We start from the raw sequence: 15,078 nt of genomic DNA on the forward strand, positions 1-15,078 counted from the left end.
AAAAACACGTATCTCCAATATCAGTACCCCGTTTACCGTAATTTGATGATTCGAAAGTTTCAGTAATGGCGTGGAAGTGGAAGCTGCCACTTATTCACCTGTCTAGAACCAAAAAATGTTTAGTTTAAGTGATGAGTAATAATTGAATAAATAAAAGGGGAAAAATCTACTTTTTAGTCAACAAGGGTGAACAAAACATCCCCCACATATGACGTTAGGTCAACTTTTTCATGCGAAACAGGCTCAATTCTCCTGGGAACCGATGCAAATATATGCATAATGATGGACAATTGGATTCTGTTGCACGCAATGAAAGATACTCTCCGTCCACTGAAACATGGTGTTTCCCCACTACAGATCAGGATGGTTCGGTAATATTCAAATCTGGCGATTGTGAAGGCAAGCGAAGTGTCATTTTATTTTAATACTTATTAAATCAGTCTAGAACAATTCTAAGGACAACATTATAATATTGGAACACGCAAATCTTTCGCAATTAAATAAATATGTAGATTAAAATAATTTCGTAGATCTAACCAGATACCTTTCCTTAAGTGTGCCTACAGAACTCACTTAAAACCATTATGTAACCACTCAAGCCAAATCAGAACGTCCATCTTGCTTCACAGAGGGAAAGACACTGTATTGTACACTTCATCTGGTGTTCTCCACATGTGAACACAGCCTAAGGTAATGTGTAAAAGTAAACTCATGTGATCACAGTTTGTTTCTGTTAGTCAGCAGTCCAGTTTTCGTGTTGCTTGGATCAGCGAAGTCTTTCTTTCGCATTCACATAGCTGGCAGCACGCCTACGCAAGAAGATATGTATGGCGCGGTGACATCGTAAAAATAAGTTATTTAACTTGTAATAACATCAATATTGTTTAAGAGTGCATCTAAAACACGTATATTATTGTCTATCTTAAACATTCTTATGGCGGTCTCAATTTTTGTTTTGCGTATTATTCGAAGAAACACAAAAGTTAATTTTCTGTGAACTTTGCTCTCATCTGGGTGAGGTGACAAACCATATAGCAGCACTGCGTAAAGACTTCACAAAGGAAGATCATGTGCCTGAACTGGGTGAGTCGGACAATAGTATTGAAGGGAATTCTATGTCTACTATAAAGAGTGACGCGGCAAAGATCGCGTCGGCTATAAGGCAATCCAGTGTGAGCTTTTTGGTCTTATTTTAAGTTTGCTTTCATGAGTGTTACTTTGGGATTTGCATGGTTGCTTGTATCTGTTGTAGGGTCTCAAGTTGAGCAGTTTTTATTCGTTTCGTCAGAGGATGGGATTACATTAAGAATGGACCCAACGTCAGCATTAAATGGCTTGAAACCTGGCTGGAATAACAGAAACAAACTGAAGGGTAAAATATAAATTGTTGCAAATGTCAGAGAGCATATTTTTTGGGATCCAGACGGCATAAAAATTTAGTTTAAAGACGGGTTAGGATTAAAACAAAAATTGTGGTTTAGAATGCAACCAGACTACGTAATCATTGTATAATTCAGCTAGAAAACCAGTTATTTGTTGAAAATTGTCATCATAAATTTGACCATTCAATTTCAATTCGACCCACTTATTATAAGCTGGAGTCAAACGAAAACTAGACAGATAGAAAAAAGTAAGCAAACTGTTTATTATTTCCAAAGTAAGCCCCATAACTGTTAATACATTTATCCTACTGTGTGACAAGAACTCTGTGGAAAAGTGTTTGCGGTTGCCTTCGGAATCACGATTGTGGCCAGGCGTGCATCTCTTCGTCAGAAACAAATCGACGGTCACAAATGTCTTTCCTCATTGACCCAAAAATATGGAAATCGCATGAGGAGAGATCGGGACTATATGGAGGATGTGTGAGGGCTTCCAGCGAGACTTCTGGGGCGGGCCCACATGTTGCCAAGGTTGTTTCTATGACGCTGTGGGAGTTTCGCTGGGAAGCCATTCGACATCTTCCTGTTACGGGCATTTGCATCACTGATTTTGGAATCCCAGCTCTCCCTGCGATTCTATGCTTATGAAACCTTTTTCGTGTTGTTTTGGTCAGACAGGATTCGCGAACGCAACATTCAGTTCTGCATTGACTTTTTCAGCTGCTGTCTTCTTAGTCCTCGTCACAATCCTCTTCATGGCCGTCTGTCACGATCAACCAAAACACGTTTTCGTCGGTGTAGTTACTTAGTGGATGATGTTTTTCCGATTTCCCTCTTATACGATATAAATCTTCGATACGGTGCCTCTTGAAACACCAAACACTTCAGCTATCTTGGTTGCGAAAGATCAACCATACGAGCGCTAACAATTTGCCCACGTTCGAGTTCACTTAGCTCCGACACAGTGCACTCACAACTACACAAAACACTGCTCTGGCCACGATCGACACTTGCAAGGTGTTTAGAATATTAAACAGATGCCATTCTACATCTACATCTACATTTGTACTCCGCAAACCACCCAACGGTGTGTGGCGGAGGGCACTTTACGTGCCACTGTCATTACCTCCCTTTCCTGTTCCAGTCGCGTATGGTTCGCGGTAAGAACGACTGCCGGAAAGCCTCCGTGCGCGCCCGAATCTCTCTAATTTTACATTCGTGATCTCCTCGGGATGTATAAGTAGGGGGAAGGAATATATTCGATACCTCATCCAGAAACGCACCCTCTCGAAACCTGGCGAGCAAGCTACACCGCGATGCAGAGCGCCTCTCTTGCAGAGTCTGCCTCTCGAGTTTGCTAAACATCTCCACAACGCTATCACGCTTACCAAATAACCCTGTGACGAAACGCGCCACTCTTCTTTGGATCTTCTCTATCTCCTCTGTCAACCCGACCTGGTACGGATCCCACACTGATGAGCAATACTCAAGTATAGGTCGAATTAGTGTTTTGTAAGCCACCTCCTTTGTTGATGGACTAAATTTTCTAAGGACTCTCCCAATGAATCTCAACCTGGCACCCGCCTTACCAACAATTAATTTTATATGATCATTCCACTTCAAATCGTTCCGCACGCATACTCCCAGATATTTTACAGAAGTAACTGCTACCAGTGTTTGTTCCGCAATCATATAATCATACAATAAAGGATCCTTCTTTCTATGTATTCGCAATACATTGCATTTGTCTATGTTAAGGGTCAGTTGCCACTCCCTGCACCAAGTGCCTATCCGCTGCAGATCTTCCTGCATTTCGCTGCAATTTTCTAATGCTGCAACTTCTCTGTATACTGCAGCATCATCCGCGAAAAGCCACATGGAACTTCCGACACTATCTACTAGGTCATTTATATTTATCGTGAAAAGCAGTGGCACCATAACACTCCTCTGTAGCACGCTAGAGGTTACTTTAACGTCTGTAGACGCCTCTCCGTTGAGAACAACATGCTGTGTTCTGTTTGCTAAAAACTCTTCAATCCAGCCACACAGCTGGTCTGATATTCCGTAGGCTCTTACTTTGTTTATCAGGCGACAGTGCAGAACTGAATCGAACGCCTTCCGGAAGTCAAGGAAAATGGCATCTACCTGGAAGCCTGTATATAATAGTTTCTAGGTCTCATGAACAAATAAAGCGATTTGGGTCTCACACGATCGCTGTTTTCGGAATCCATGTTGGTTCCTACAGAGTAGATTCTGGGTTTCCAGAAATGACGTGATACGCGAGCAAAAAACATGTTCTAAAATTCTACAGCAGATCGATGTCAGAGATATAGGTCTATAGTTTTTCGCATCTGCTCGACGACCCTTCTTGAAGACTGGGACTACCTGTGCTCTTTTCCAATTATTTGGAACCTTCCCTTCCTCTAGAGACTTGCGGTACACGGCTGTTAGAACGGGGGCAAGTTCTTTCGCGTAATCTGTGTAGAATAGAGTTGGTATCCCGTCAGGTCCAGTGGACTTTCCTCTGTTGAGTGATTTCAGTTGCTTTTCTATTCCTTGTACACTTATTTCGGTATTCTTCCACAGTTCGTGGTCAAATACAACAGCGCAACGTGCAGCTTCGGCTAGCATCCGCATTTATGTTCAAGCATGCATTTCCATATTGTCATGTACCTTTGCTAGCTTTAATATATGTTGTTACAAGCTGCAGTTGTGCTGCGTTTAATTCATGCGCTCGGGAAGGTTCCAGCTACGTAATCTGTTGTTTCTCTTTAGCGTCAGCGATTCGCTGTACTCTGACGTCCATCCGAGCTAGTCGTGAAACAGTGGACTCGCTTTCGGGAGGGCGGCGGGGCAAATTCCCATCTGAAGATCTAGCTTTACATTTCCCGTGTTTTCCCTAAATCGTCTGAGGTGAGTTCCTGGATGATTCCTCCGGAAACGCCTTGGTCAATTTCTTTGGGTATCCTTCCATAGTTCGAACTTGTGGTAGGTACCTAACGACCACGTTGTGGACATAATGTAAAAATCATAATCTTCCTTAACATTCCTCATATAACGCAATCTCTTTCATTACATATTGAAAAACATCACTCTTTCCCGTCTCAGTGAGCTAACTCTAAATATAGATAAATGTAAATTAATGCAGATGAATAGGAAAAAGAATCCCGTAATGTTTGAATACTCCATTAGTAGTGTAGCGCTTGGCACAGTCACTTCGAGGAAATATTTGGGCGTAACATTGCAGAGCGATATGAAGTGGGACAAGCATGTAATGGCACTTGTGGGGAAGGCGAATAGTCGTCTTCGGTTCATTGGTAGAATTTTGGGAAGATGTGGTTCATCTGTAAAGGATACCGCTTATAAAACACCAATACGACCTATTCTTCAGTACTGCTCGAGCGTTTGGGATCCCTATCAGGTCGGATTGAGGGAGGACATAGAAGCAATTCAGAGGCGGACTGCTAGATGTGTTACTGGTAGGTTTGATCATCACGCGAGTGTTACGGAAATGCTTCAGGAACGCGGGTGGGAGTCTCTAGAGGAGAGGAGGCGTTCTTTTCGTGAATCGCTACTGAGGAAATTTAGAGAACCAGCATTTGAGGCTGACTGCAGTACATTTCGCGGAAAGACCACAAAAATAAGATAAGAGAGATTAGGGCTCGTACAGAGGCATATAGGCAGTCATTTTTCCCTCGTTCTGTTTGGGAGTGGAACAGGGAGAGAAGATGCTAGTTGTGGTACGAGGTAACCTCCGCCACGCACCATATGGTGGGTTGCGGAGTATGTATGTAGATGTAGAATTTCTGGCCCTGTTGATTTTATGCAGCTCTCCACGCCACACTATCCTCTGCAAGCCTCCTCATCTCTGAAGAACTGCTACAATGTATATCCATTTTAACCTGCTTAATTTATCGATTTGTAGCTCTCACTCTACAATTTTTGCTCCTTACATTCCCCTCCAACACGAATCTGACGACTCCTTAATGTCTCAGCATGTGTAATATGAACCAATCCCTTCTTTTAGTCAAGTTATGCCATAAATTTCTGTATTGCCCAGTCCGATTCTATATTTCATAAGTCATTCTAATACCCATCTACTCATGACCATCCGTCTGTAGCATCACATTTCAAAAGCTTCTATTCTGTAAGTATATATCCGGCCGAAGCGACAGCTGTGGCAAGTGACTAGGTGCAGTCAGATTCTAGTACAAAGTATTACGCGTTGTTACCTTGTAGTGCAAGTGACGAAAGCGACCCCAGACGATGCCTTAGCGTGTGAGCGTGGGAGCTCCATTACACTTGAAGCGGGAAATGTCAAAACGCTCGAAGTGCCATTTTTCCACAAAATAGCTGTTGTGTTCTTGGTACTCTATTATATGTCGCTCGACTTATTCCATGTGACAAATCATGGAACAAAGGTTTCAAACATTCATTACTACAAAGAAACCGCCCGGATATCCGTGCGTGTTAAAGCGCCACTTCCGGGACGGGGTGGTGCGTCGGCACTCGATCGAACCTGCCCACCAGAAAGGGCATCATTCTAGAAGGGTGTAGGACGAAGGCTGGAAGGTATACCTAGAAATGATCGGCATTGTAGTCGTAAATCGTCGTAGATGTGTTGGAAAGCACTGAAGCTCAAATCGTTACGGAAACGCACTAAAGCCGGAAGTAACTTCGGCCGATATTTTTACAGAGGACCATACCGTGTTCAGAGAGGATAGATTAAATACAGTTGGTGGTGGAGCGGTTATTGCTGTCTGAAGTAGTTTACCTTGAAATGAAATTAAAGTACATAGTTCCTGTGAGCTAGTATGGGTAGAGGTTAAAACTTGACAACCGGAATAGATTAATGATTGGTTCCTTTTACCGGCTCTCTGACTCGGGTGATAGGTTGCTTAACAGTTCAAACAAAACGTGAGTTTCAATTCTAATAGGTACCCCACTCATAACAGTAGAATTGGTGGTGACTTAAACCTACCCTCTAGATGTTGGCGAAAATAAATGTTTAAAGGCGGTGGTAGGCATAAAACGTCGTGCGAAATCCTTCTGAACGTGTTGTCAGAAAATTATTTTGAACAATTAGTACAGGAGCCTACTCAAAGTGTAAATGGTTGCGAAAACATACTTGACCTATTTGCAACAAATGTTATGAGCAAATACGGTGCATCATGACGAATACGGGGACTAGTGACCACAAGGTGGTTGTAGCAAGACTAAATACCAAAAATAAAAGCAAAATTCGTCTATTTAAAAATGCAGATAAAATTTCACTTGACGCCCTCCTAAAAGACAGTCTCCACTCCTTCCAATCTGACTATGTGAGCTTATACCACATGTGGTTTAAATTTAGAGAAATATTGTCGGCGACAATTGAGCGATATGTACCAAATAACCTAATAAGAGATGTTTCTGATCCCCAATGGTACACAAAAATGGTCAGGACACTGTTGCAGAAGCAACGAAAAAATCATGCCAAATTTCAAAGAACGCAAAACCCCCAAGATTGTAAAAATTATACAGATGCTCGAAACCTAGCGCGAACTTCAGTGCGACATGCTTTTAATCATTTCCACGACGAAACTCAGACTCGAAATCTGACAGAGCCCAAAGACATTTTCGTCGTATGTAAAGCACACTAGCGCAAGGACGCAATCAGTACCCTCACTGCGTGATAACAATGATGATAGTAAGGGTGACAGTGACACTAAAGCAGAGTTACTGAACACAGTTTCCCGAAATTGCTTCACCAAAGAAGAGGAAGAAAACATACATTCCTGAACTCGAATCAAGAATCACTTGAGTAACTTAGAAGTAGATGTCCGTAGCTAAAGACTAGAATGTTGTACAGGTCACGCCAACACCTGAGAAAGGAAATAGAAATAATCTGCTGAATTACGATATTGCTAACGTCGATTTGCAGCAGGATTTTGGAATATATGCTGTGTTCGAACATTATGGGTTACCTCGAAGAAAACGATTTGTCGACAAACAGCCAACAGGGATTCAGAAAGCATCTTTCTTGTGAAACACAACTAGTCCTTTATTCTCACGAAGTAATGAGTGCTGTCGACAAGGGATGTCAAATTTATTCTACGTTTTTAGATTTCCATAAGGCAGTTGACACGGTTCCTCACAATCGACTTATAATCAAATTGCGTGCATATGGATCATCGTCTCAATTTTGCGATAGGATTCGTGACTCTCCGTCAGGGAGGCCATAGCCCGTAGTAACTGACTGAAAGTCGTCGAGTAAAACGAAAGTAATATTGGTGTTCCCCAAGGAAGTGTTACAGGCCCTCTCCTGCTCTTGGTCTACATAAGTGATATAGGAGATAATCTGAGCAGCCTTCTTAGATTGTTTGCAGACGATGCTGTCATTTATCGTGTTATAATGTCATCAGATGATCGAAACAAATTGCAAAACGATTTAGACAAGATATCTGTATGGTGAGAAAAGTAGCAACTGACTTTAAGCAATGAAAAGTGTGAAGCCATCCACATGAGTACGGAAAGGAATCCTCTAAATTTCGGTTACAGGTTTAAAACACACAAATCTAAAAGCTGTAAACTAGACAAAATACTTAGTGATTACAATTACGAATGACGAGCACATAGATAATGTTGTGGGGAAAGCAAACTGTCATTTATTGGCACAACACTTAGAAAATGCAACAGGTGTATTAAAGATTCTACTTACACTACGCTTGTCCCCCGTCTTCTGGAGTATTGCCGTACAGTGTGAGATCTGCGTCAAACAGGATTGACAGAGGACATCGAAAAAGTTCAGAAATGGGCAGCTCGTTTTGTATTATAGGGAAATAGAGGAGAGTGTGTCTTGGATATGATACGCGACTTGGGGTGGCATTAATTACAGCAAAGACGATTTTCGTTGCGGCAGGATCTTCTCACGAAATTGCTATCAACAACTTTTTCTTCAGAGTGTGAAAACATTTTGTTGGCGCCCACCTGTATAGGGAAGGAATGATCATCATAATAAAATATGAGAGACTGGAGTTCGCACGGGAAGATTTTAATGTTCCTTTTTCCCCACCCGCTTTTCGAGAGTGGAACGGTAGAGAAACAGCTTGAAGATGGTTCGATGAACCCACTGCCAGGCACTTAATGATGAATTTCAGAGTAATCATGCTGATGTAGATGTGATGCAGCTGTAGATGTACATGTAAATGTCGTGTTAACGACGAGCCTCGGAGTGCCGATCAGCCTGGATGTGTTTTTTGGGGTTTCCCACATCCTAATAGGTGAATACCGCGCTGGTACTCAAGTCCCGCCCCAGTAGCCGATTGATAATCATTAAGAAAACTTTCGCTTTCTTCCACATAAATAACGCTACATGGAGACAATTGAGGTACATGTATTCCGTCCGTGGGGCCAACTGGGTAGCGACAGGAAGGGATCCAGTCACTCTTAAATTGTCTGTCCCAAATCCGTTATTACCAATGCCGACCCTTCGCCAGACAAAGGCACAAGAAAAGAAGAAGATTTATTATTAGATAGCGCATGGCCAAAGTGCCAAGCAGCGCTGCCCTCTAAAGTTGCAGGTATCATGGGTTATTTACGAGGGCTATTCAGAAAGTAAGTCCTATCGGTCGTGAAATGGAAACCACAGTGAAAAAGAAAGTGATTTATTTGTAACAGTTAACTGCACCTTCGAACTATTTCCCTACATAGACACTTCGCGTGGCGTTGTACCAATTTTCCAATACTCTCGTTATAGAAAGTAGCTGCTTGTGCTTTCTGACAATTCTCTCCGCTGGTTTACAGCTCACTGACTGTGTTAAATTGTTGTCTTCACAGCAAGAGGTTCATGTGAGAAGAGATGAATTTCGGGGGGAGTGGGGGGGGGGGGGGGGGAAGAGGGCGGCAATTACAGAATGCATTGTGCGTTGTGGATGTGCGGCCAAGAATTGTCATGAAAAAGGAAATGTGTGACTGTTATGTTATGTGGGCTACACACGACATCAGTCGAAATCTCACATCAGGCCCTAATATATGAGTAGTATATGTATGCTGATTCTGAACCAAAGAGCATATTTGTTTTTATACATTCTCTGATTTAAAAACAGGATTTTAGTTTCGCTGTTACACCATTTAAAACTTGTCTATATCTGTGAACGGAATTTTCATTTACTCAAAAAATTTAAAAAATAATGTAATAAATTTTTCTTTATAACAGGTTCTGTGAGATTTGATTATCTATATCCACATACCAAATTTTAATTTACTTAAAAACTAAAAATGTAATAAGTTTTTCTTTATAAATAAGTTTGCCAAGATTGTGTGTTTTTATATATCCACAAACCAAATTTTCATTCATTTGAAAAATAAAAAGTATAATAAAATTTTCTACTTATAAATAAGCTTTGTCAAACCTCGTCAATCTATATCAGTGCTTGAAATCTTCAAAGGTACAATTCAAAATAAAAAACGGAAACCTGAATTGTTTAAAAACTTGGAAAACTAATGTAAAGAAAATCAAGGCTTGAATTATAGATACTTAGAAAATTATTGTAAATAAAATGGTTATTCAAATGTAACTAGACAAGATCTCTAAGAATCTGTTGGTTATTTTAGTATGAAAGAAACCAAGAGTAGAGAACTTTGATATTAAAATTTTTAAAGAAATTTGATCAATCTGGAAAACAAAGTAATTAAAAAAATATTCCAAAATTAAATAAGAGAAACTAATCGATCTTAATCAAAATTCTGTTGACAATATTAATAATAACGATAAGAAATGAAATAAAATATCTTTAAAAGAACTTCATAAACTCTGCAAAACAAACAGATTAAACGATTACAACAAATTTAATAAATGACAATTAATCGATCTTATCAAAAAATCTGAGAGAAATGTCAACAACAATGATAACAAATTGAATGAAAAATCTTGAAAAGAAAACCATCAAATCTGTAAAAAAAATTAAAAATATTATTATAAACTTAATAAACAACATTTAAACGATCTTAGAAACAGATCTCAAAATAATATTAATAATACCAATAGTGAGAATTATTAACAAATGCTTCTAATAGATAAATATCGAGAAATTAATTCAAAAAAATTCAATGAAAAAGTCTTCATGTTACAATTTCCTAGAGGACGACAATTTATTTAAAGCATCTATAAAATTAATAGAAAAGCTTCTGCTTTTAAATCAACAATAACAACTTATGAAATTTACAATACTGGTAGTATTTTTGAACCAAAAGAACTTTTCAATCAAATTAAAGAAGAAGTTATCACCAAATTAAAGAATATTTTAATGCAAAGAAGATTGTTTAGAACTAATACAACATTTTATTGTAACTTTACAAAGAAGATAAAACACAAGAAGTGGATTTTAAAACAAGTAATGAAGTATTATTAAGAACAACTGATATAGAAAGTTATAATCAAAATTCAATCAATAAACTATTAATTGAAATGGAAGACATGCAAAGAAACAAACGTGGTTGGTTTTATTTTATACAAAGAGTTCAGAATTAAATGTTAATAGACACAATTCAATTTTTGGTTATTCTTATATCGATTTACCAAAATAAATCAAAGACAAAAAAGCTGTTATTAATGTAAAATGCACATATCAAAAATGTTCCTTTTATTCAATAAAATCAGCTTTATATTCAGCAAATGAACATCTCGTAGGAGCTAAAAATTATAAAAATATTCGATTAGAATTAGATGAAATTTTTGAAAAAGAGAAAATTAAATTTCTTGTTCAATTTGAAAATTGGTCAGATACTTCAGTTAAAGTTTATGCATATAATGAAAAATTAACTGTATATCTTCTTTACCACACAAAAAACAAAGTAGACAAACATGTTGATCATTCCTCATTCAAGATAAAAATAATTCAAATTATTGGGTAAAGGATTTATGTAGATTCCTTAATTCAGAAACAACTATAAATGGGCATTCCATTTATCTTTGTGATTGATGTTTAAGATAATTTAAACAAAACGTAAGTTAAACAATCATGCAATTGATTGTAAAGGACATAAAGAAATAAAAACAGATATGCTGGAGAAGGTGAATAAACTGAATTTGAAATATGTTATTATTCTTTATAAGTATCTTTTGGAAGTTTTGTAGATTTAGAATGTGTTTCAAAAGATATTAACACTTGTCAAACAAATCCGAAAAAACTCTATACTAATAAATTTAAAAAAAATTACCACCTTCATGTAGTTATGATTTTAAATATAATTTAACTGTGAATATAAAAAAACTTATGTATACTGGTAAGGACATAACAAAAAATTCGTTGAAATATTAAAAGAACGGTCGAGAGAAAGTGCCAAAATATGTTAACGAAATATTATAATGAGAATGAGACATTAGGATAACTTAAATTTTATAAATTCAAAAACTTATATTTGTGAAAAGAAATTTACTACAGGAGGAATAAAAAAAGAGATCATTGTCATTTAATGGGTAAATATTGGGTAGTTGCACACAAAGAATATAAATTTAATTATCAATATCCCAATTTTATTCCATTTTATATTTATAATTTAAAGAATTACGATGTTCATTTGTTTATTAAAGAATTAGATAACTGAGGTATTGATGGTATCCCAAATAATGAACAAAAATAAATTTCTTGTATTAAAAATGTTGAAGGGGGATTTACATTAAAGTTTTTAGACACTTTAATTATATGGCCTGATGTAATGTAAAAGTATCTTCTAATAAAGAAAGAAATATTAGAGAAACAGTGTAATATTTTGAAGGTGTACATTTGGATTTGAAAATTAATGAAAATATGGATGAAAAAACTAGAAGAAAATAAATTATCTTAAAAAGAATATATATATTTTTGAGACATAAAAAAGGCCATAATTCTGATGAAAACTAGAAGAAAATAAATTATCTTAAAAAGAATATATATATTTTTGAGACATAAAAAAGGCCATAATTCTGATGACGATTATAATCATGTAAAAATAATTTGGAAAAAATTCAATGTTATAAGTTCAGATGAATATAAAAGACCATACAATAAATCTTATAGTTTAATACTAGATGATATTTTTGAAAGTCTTAAAGACAAATGTGTTAAATATTATATATCCAACTCATCTTATTATTTTACAGCTCTTGGTTTATCTTGGGATTTAATATTACAAATAACAAAAATTGAATTGGTGTTATTAAACAATTATGATATGATTTAATTTTCTGAAAAAAATCTTTGAGATGGAATGTCTCAAAGTATGAAGAGTTATGCTTAGTACCAATGGAGGAAATTAATTATTAACAACATTAAATAATGAATAAAAATATGTTTTACATTTATGAATAAAAGCGATGTTTATATTTGCTTTAAAATGGATGATAATTCATAGAATCTTATTTGAATGATCAGACTGGTGGAAAAAATATATTGATTTTAATACAGAAATGAGTACTAAAGCCCAAATTGATTCCGAAAAAGAAAATTACAGATCCACATAAATATACAAAACATATTTCAAAAGCAAATTATGAACATAGTACTGTATCACAGAATGAAGGCTTCCACGGTAAGTGTTATCATCACTCAACACTTCCGGGCTGAGATGCCGTGGTCCAAACATAAAACTCTTCCCTGACCTTTCACCTTCGACTGCAGAAGGTATCCTCCATGGATGGCAATTCACCCATTGTCCTCGAAAGATGCCTTCCGCAGTCGAAGGCGAAACGTCAGGGTAGAGTTTTCTGTATAGACCATAGTATCAAGGCTGGGAAGTATTACGTTATACTACTCTATTTTCAGAAAAATCTACTTGCAGTTAATATGAACAAAACAATAACCACATTTAATAAACAAAAATATAATTGGAATGACTATTCTGGATGTGTCAAAAATAAAAATTTATGATTTTCATTATAATTTTATGAAACTAAAATGCAGTGAAAATATTAATATATGTCGTATAGATAAAGAGTCCTTCATTTATAATATAAGAACTGAAGATATTTATGGAGATATGAAATCGATGATAAACGAGTTACACGGAAGTGATTATTTAAAAGATAATATTTATGGAATTCCATAAGAAAATAAGAAAGTTTTAGCGATAATGGAAGATGAAAACTGTGAAAAAAAATGTTACAGAACTTTAGTTTTAGATCGAGAATGTGTGCTTATAAAGACGGTGATAAATAACAGAAAAACATCTAAAGGATTTTAAAAAATGTGTTGCAAAAAGGGCAATTAGTTTGATGATTACAAAAAGTTTTTGGATAACATAACAATGATGAAAAATAAATTTAATTAGATCATTTAAATTTGAATTGTATAGAATTGAATGTATTGAGGTTATTTTAAGTTCTGATGTTGATAAACAAATTAAATTACTAGAGGAATTAATACATTACCATATGGATATTATACATCAATCTAGATTAAAATAATATGTAATAACAATAATTTATTATGCGAATTAAGCATTTGTGTAGAAGATGAACAAAAAACAAATAATAAAACAAAAAATTAATCAGTTTTAAATATTTGTCATGCTAAGGCAACTTTCAACATTTTTTCCAGACACATTGAATAAACAAACTTCCACAAAAATATTGAAGTTTTTGAAATATCTTTCTTTATGTTTTTGAATATTGAAACTGTTTTCTCTTTTTTCAATTGATTATGGCCACATTCAAGAAAATATTTAGAGAAATTTTTAATTCTTTTTTTAAAAATTTTATTTATTCATGTTATTAACAAGTTCTCCTATATGTTCATTTTTATTTTCTCCATATTCTTTTTGTTTCTTCTTTATACAATCAATAAATCCAATTTTTACAGGTGTACACTGCTTCGTTATTTGTATTTCTGTATGAATTTCTTGTTTAATAAGTCATAGCTGCAAAATACTAACGCAAATTCTTTACAGACGAATGGAAAAACTAGTAGAAGCCGACCTCGGGGAAGATCAGTTTGGATTCCTTAGAAATATTGGAACACGTGAGGCAATACTGACCCTTCGACTTATCTTAGAACCTAGATTAAGGAAGGGCAAACCTACGTTTCTAGCATTTGTAGACTTAGAGAAAGCTTTTGACAATGTTGACTGGAATACTCTCTTTCAAATTCTGAAGGTGGCAGGGGTAAAATACAGGGAGTGAAAAGCTATTTACAATTTGTACAGAAACCAGATGGCAGTTATAAGAGTTGAGGGACATGAAAGGGAAGCACTGGTTGGGAAGGGAGTGAGACAGGGTTGTAGCCTGTCCCCAAAGTTATTCAATCTGTATATTGAGCAAGGAGTGAAGGAAACAAAAGAAAAATTCGGAGTAGGTATTAAAATCCATGGAGAAGAAATAAAAACTTTGATGTTCGCCGATGACATTGTAATTCTGTCAGAGACAGCAAAGGACTTGGAAGAACAGTTAAACGGAATGGATAGGGTCTTGAAAGGAGGATAAAAGATGAACATCAACAAAAGCAAAACGAGGATAATGGAATGTAGTCGAATTAAGTCGGGTGCTGCTGAGGGAATTAGATTAGTAAATGAGACACTTAAAGTAGTAAAGGAGTTTTGCTATTTGGGGAGCAAAATAACTGATGATGGTCGAAGTAGAGAGGATATCAAATGTAGACTGGCAATGGCAAGGAAAGCGTTTCGGAAGAAGTAAAAATTTGTTAACATCGAGTATAGATTTAAGTGTCAGGAAGTGATTTCTGAA

General features: G+C 36.3%; 1 protein-coding gene across 2 annotated transcripts in view; it reads right to left on the reverse strand.

The window, feature by feature from the left end:
• The window catches only part of LOC126298495 (osmotic avoidance abnormal protein 3), a 349,861-nt gene that overhangs the window by 250,037 nt on the left and 84,746 nt on the right, over positions 1 to 15,078 (reverse strand). The gene's annotated exons all lie outside the window — the stretch shown is intronic.

This window comes from Schistocerca gregaria, chromosome X (genome assembly GCF_023897955.1).
Source record: "Schistocerca gregaria isolate iqSchGreg1 chromosome X, iqSchGreg1.2, whole genome shotgun sequence".
Classification (NCBI taxonomy): Eukaryota; Metazoa; Arthropoda; class Insecta; order Orthoptera; family Acrididae; genus Schistocerca; species Schistocerca gregaria.